The following is a 5000-nucleotide window of genomic DNA, read 5'->3' as shown; positions in this document are numbered from 1 at the left end:
AGAAACAATCTCTTGCTACAACATATATAGTCAAAGTGAGTGTGATAAACAGACATTGCATTTTCACCAATTAGATAAGCAGCTTGAACTTTGTGTCACTGAAAAAGTAGAAGAAATTACAAACACTGTTCCCATCACTTTTTAGCACAGGTAGTTGGATAAAATACAAACTTTATTTCCTTTCATCATTTGAACAGTGCAAAGGAGCACAAAGCACACACAAGCTGCATTCAGCAACAATATTCTTGTTTGTCTTATAAATACAAGGCAGATGCTAATTGAAAACACAAGGAAATTTGATCCTATTAAAAAGGCAGGAAGCTGCATTTAGTCAATTCATCATTAAATGCTTACTACAAGGCAGTGTTGCTGATGAAATAGTGCAGGGGGACACCCTCGTGGACAAAATGCTTACAGCACCTGGTATTCCCAGGCGGTCTCCCATCCAAGTACTAACCAGGCCCGACCCTGCTTAGCTTCCGAGATCAGACGAGATCGGGCGTACCCAGGCTGGTATGGCCGTAAGCGAGAAACAATCTCTTGCTACAACATATATAGTCAAAGTGAGTGTGATAAACAGACATTGCATTTTCACCAATTAGATAAGCAGCTTGAACTTTGTGTCACTGAAAAAGTAGAAGAAATTACAAACACTGTTCCCATCACTTTTTAGCACAGGTAGTTGGATAAAATACAAACTTTATTTCCTTTCATCATTTGAACAGGGCAAAGGAGCACAAAGCACACACAAGCTGCATTCAGCAACAATATTCTTGTTTGTCTTATAAATACAAGGCAGATGCTAATTGAAAACACAAGGAAATTTGATCCTATTAAAAAGGCAGGAAGCTGCATTTAGTCAATTCATCATTAAATGCTTACTACAAGGCAGTGTTGCTGATGAAATAGTGCAGGGGCACACCCTCGTGGACAAAATGCTTACAGCACCTGGTATTCCCAGGCGGTCTCCCATCCAAGTACTAACCAGGCCCGACCCTGCTTAGCTTCCGAGATCAGACGAGATCGGGCGTACCCAGGCTGGTATGGCCGTAAGCGAGAAACAATCTCTTGCTACAACATATATAGTCAAAATGAGTCTGATAAACAGACATTGCATTTTCACCAATTAGATAAGCAGCTTGAACTTTGTGTCACTGAAAAAGTAGAAGAAATTATAAACACTGTTCCCATCACTTTTTAGCACAGGTAGTTGGATAAAATACAAACTTTATTTCCTTTCATCATTTGAACAGGGCAAAGGAGCACAAAGCACACACAAGCTGCATTCAGCAACAATATTCTTGTTTGTCTTATAAATACAAGGCAGATGCTAATTGAAAACACAAGGAAATTTGATCCTATTAAAAAGGCAGGAAGCTGCATTTAGTCAATTCATCATTAAATGCTTACTACAAGGCAGTGTTGCTGATGAAATAGTGCAGGGGCACACCCTCGTGGACAAAATGCTTACAGCACCTGGTATTCCCAGGCGGTCTCCCATCCAAGTACTAACCAGGCCCGACCCTGCTTCGCTTCCGAGATCAGACGAGATCGGGCGTACCCAGGCTGGTATGGCCGTAAGCGAGAAACAATCTCTTGCTACAACATATATAGTCAAAGTGAGTGTGATAAACAGACATTGCATTTTCACCAATTAGATAAGCAGCTTGAACTTTGTGTCACTGAAAAAGTAGAAGAAATTACAAACACTGTTCCCATCACTTTTTAGCACAGGTAGTTGGATAAAATACAAACTTTATTTCCTTTCATCATTTGAACAGGGCAAAGGAGCACAAAGCACACACAAGCTGCATTCAGCAACAATATTCTTGTTTGTCTTATAAATACAAGGCAGATGCTAATTGAAAACACAAGGAAATTTGATCCTATTAAAAAGGCAGGAAGCTGCATTTAGTCAATTCATCATTAAATGCTTACTACAAGGCAGTGTTGCTGATGAAATAGTGCAGGGGCACACCCTCGTGGACAAAATGCTTACAGCACCTGGTATTCCCAGGCGGTCTCCCATCCAAGTACTAACCAGGCCCGACCCTGCTTAGCTTCCGAGATCAGACGAGATCGGGCGTACCCAGGCTGGTATGGCCGTAAGCGAGAAACAATCTCTTGCTACAACATATATAGTCAAAATGAGTCTGATAAACAGACATTGCATTTTCACCAATTAGATAAGCAGCTTGAACTTTGTGTCACTGAAAAAGTAGAAGAAATTATAAACACTGTTCCCATCACTTTTTAGCACAGGTAGTTGGATAAAATACAAACTTTATTTCCTTTCATCATTTGAACAGGGCAAAGGAGCACAAAGCACACACAAGCTGCATTCAGCAACAATATTCTTGTTTGTCTTATAAATACAAGGCAGATGCTAATTGAAAACACAAGGAAATTTGATCCTATTAAAAAGGCAGGAAGCTGCATTTAGTCAATTCATCATTAAATGCTTACTACAAGGCAGTGTTGCTGATGAAATAGTGCAGGGGCACACCCTCGTGGACAAAATGCTTACAGCACCTGGTATTCCCAGGCGGTCTCCCATCCAAGTACTAACCAGGCCCGACCCTGCTTCGCTTCCGAGATCAGACGAGATCGGGCGTACCCAGGCTGGTATGGCCGTAAGCGAGAAACAATCTCTTGCTACAACATATATAGTCAAAGTGAGTGTGATAAACAGACATTGCATTTTCACCAATTAGATAAGCAGCTTGAACTTTGTGTCACTGAAAAAGTAGAAGAAATTACAAACACTGTTCCCATCACTTTTTAGCACAGGTAGTTGGATAAAATACTAACTTTATTTCCTTTCATCATTTGAACAGGGCAAAGGAGCACAAAGCACACACAAGCTGCATTCAGCAACAATATTCTTGTTTGTCTTATAAATACAAGGCAGATGCTAATTGAAAACACAAGGAAATTTGATCCTATTAAAAAGGCAGGAAGCTGCATTTAGTCAATTCATCATTAAATGCTTACTACAAGGCAGTGTTGCTGATGAAATAGTGCAGGGGCACACCCTCGTGGACAAAATGCTTACAGCACCTGGTATTCCCAGGCGGTCTCCCATCCAAGTACTAACCAGGCCCGACCCTGCTTAGCTTCCGAGATCAGACGAGATCGGGCGTAGCCAGGCTGGTATGGCCGTAAGCGAGAAACAATCTCTTGCTACAACATATATAGTCAAAGTGAGTGTGATAAACAGACATTGCATTTTCACCAATTAGATAAGCAGCTTGAACTTTGTGTCACTGAAAAAGTAGAAGAAATTACAAACACTGTTCCCATCACTTTTTAGCACAGGTAGTTGGATAAAATACAAACTTTATTTCCTTTCATCATTTGAACAGGGCAAAGGAGCACAAAGCACACACAAGCTGCATTCAGCAACAATATTCTTGTTTGTCTTATAAATACAAGGCAGATGCTAATTGAAAACACAAGGAAATTTGATCCTATTAAAAAGGCAGGAAGCTGCATTTAGTCAATTCATCATTAAATGCTTACTACAAGGCAGTGTTGCTGATGAAATAGTGCAGGGGCACACCCTCGTGGACAAAATGCTTACAGCACCTGGTATTCCCAGGCGGTCTCCCATCCAAGTACTAACCAGGCCCGACCCTGCTTCGCTTCCGAGATCAGACGAGATCGGGCGTACCCAGGCTGGTATGGCCGTAAGCGAGAAACAATCTCTTGCTACAACATATATAGTCAAAGTGAGTGTGATAAACAGACATTGCATTTTCACCAATTAGATAAGCAGCTTGAACTTTGTGTCACTGAAAAAGTAGAAGAAATTACAAACACTGTTCCCATCACTTTTTAGCACAGGTAGTTGGATAAAATACAAACTTTATTTCCTTTCATCATTTGAACAGGGCAAAGGAGCACAAAGCACACACAAGCTGCATTCAGCAACAATATTCTTGTTTGTCTTATAAATACAAGGCAGATGCTAATTGAAAACACAAGGAAATTTGATCCTATTAAAAAGGCAGGAAGCTGCATTTAGTCAATTCATCATTAAATGCTTACTACAAGGCAGTGTTGCTGATGAAATAGTGCAGGGGCACACCCTCGTGGACAAAATGCTTACAGCACCTGGTATTCCCAGGCGGTCTCCCATCCAAGTACTAACCAGGCCCGACCCTGCTTAGCTTCCGAGATCAGACGAGATCGGGCGTACCCAGGCTGGTATGGCCGTAAGCGAGAAACAATCTCTTGCTACAACATATATAGTCAAAATGAGTCTGATAAACAGACATTGCATTTTCACCAATTAGATAAGCAGCTTGAACTTTGTGTCACTGAAAAAGTAGAAGAAATTATAAACACTGTTCCCATCACTTTTTAGCACAGGTAGTTGGATAAAATACAAACTTTATTTCCTTTCATCATTTGAACAGGGCAAAGGAGCACAAAGCACACACAAGCTGCATTCAGCAACAATATTCTTGTTTGTCTTATAAATACAAGGCAGATGCTAATTGAAAACACAAGGAAATTTGATCCTATTAAAAAGGCAGGAAGCTGCATTTAGTCAATTCATCATTAAATGCTTACTACAAGGCAGTGTTGCTGATGAAATAGTGCAGGGGCACACCCTCGTGGACAAAATGCTTACAGCACCTGGTATTCCCAGGCGGTCTCCCATCCAAGTACTAACCAGGCCCGACCCTGCTTCGCTTCCGAGATCAGACGAGATCGGGCGTACCCAGGCTGGTATGGCCGTAAGCGAGAAACAATCTCTTGCTACAACATATATAGTCAAAGTGAGTGTGATAAACAGACATTGCATTTTCACCAATTAGATAAGCAGCTTGAACTTTGTGTCACTGAAAAAGTAGAAGAAATTACAAACACTGTTCCCATCACTTTTTAGCACAGGTAGTTGGATAAAATACTAACTTTATTTCCTTTCATCATTTGAACAGGGCAAAGGAGCACAAAGCACACACAAGCTGCATTCAGCAACAATATTCTTG

The 5000-nt window shown here is 40.9% G+C and overlaps 9 non-coding genes across 9 annotated transcripts; all 9 read right to left on the bottom strand.

Annotated features, from left to right (window-relative positions):
- Positions 1-408: 408 nt before the first annotated feature.
- On the bottom strand, positions 409-527 carry LOC145854013 (5S ribosomal RNA). Its single transcript, XR_014374898.1, has one exon. It is a non-coding gene; the product is annotated as a 5S ribosomal RNA (ribosomal RNA).
- Positions 528-936: 409 nt separating this feature from the next.
- Positions 937-1055, bottom strand: LOC145854012 (5S ribosomal RNA). Its single transcript, XR_014374897.1, has one exon. It is a non-coding gene; the product is annotated as a 5S ribosomal RNA (ribosomal RNA).
- A 409-nt stretch (positions 1056-1464) lies between these two features.
- On the bottom strand, positions 1465-1583 carry LOC145882421 (5S ribosomal RNA). Its single transcript, XR_014393989.1, has one exon. It is a non-coding gene; the product is annotated as a 5S ribosomal RNA (ribosomal RNA).
- Positions 1584-1992: 409 nt separating this feature from the next.
- Positions 1993-2111, bottom strand: LOC145854011 (5S ribosomal RNA). The gene has a single exon (XR_014374896.1). It is a non-coding gene; the product is annotated as a 5S ribosomal RNA (ribosomal RNA).
- A 409-nt stretch (positions 2112-2520) lies between these two features.
- Positions 2521-2639, bottom strand: LOC145882420 (5S ribosomal RNA). The gene has a single exon (XR_014393988.1). It is a non-coding gene; the product is annotated as a 5S ribosomal RNA (ribosomal RNA).
- A 409-nt stretch (positions 2640-3048) lies between these two features.
- Positions 3049-3167, bottom strand: LOC145882949 (5S ribosomal RNA). Its single transcript, XR_014394521.1, has one exon. It is a non-coding gene; the product is annotated as a 5S ribosomal RNA (ribosomal RNA).
- Positions 3168-3576: 409 nt separating this feature from the next.
- Positions 3577-3695, bottom strand: LOC145882419 (5S ribosomal RNA). The gene has a single exon (XR_014393987.1). It is a non-coding gene; the product is annotated as a 5S ribosomal RNA (ribosomal RNA).
- A 409-nt stretch (positions 3696-4104) lies between these two features.
- LOC145854010 (5S ribosomal RNA) lies at positions 4105-4223 on the bottom strand. Its single transcript, XR_014374895.1, has one exon. It is a non-coding gene; the product is annotated as a 5S ribosomal RNA (ribosomal RNA).
- Positions 4224-4632: 409 nt separating this feature from the next.
- LOC145882418 (5S ribosomal RNA) lies at positions 4633-4751 on the bottom strand. The gene has a single exon (XR_014393986.1). It is a non-coding gene; the product is annotated as a 5S ribosomal RNA (ribosomal RNA).
- Between the last annotated feature and the right edge of the window lie 249 nt (positions 4752-5000).

The sequence above is a fragment of the Salmo salar genome, chromosome 08 (genome assembly GCF_965601325.2).
Source record: "Salmo salar chromosome 08, fSalSal1, whole genome shotgun sequence".
In the NCBI taxonomy this organism is placed as follows: domain Eukaryota; kingdom Metazoa; phylum Chordata; class Actinopteri; order Salmoniformes; family Salmonidae; genus Salmo; species Salmo salar.
This window is presented reverse-complemented; position numbering and strand designations above follow the sequence as displayed.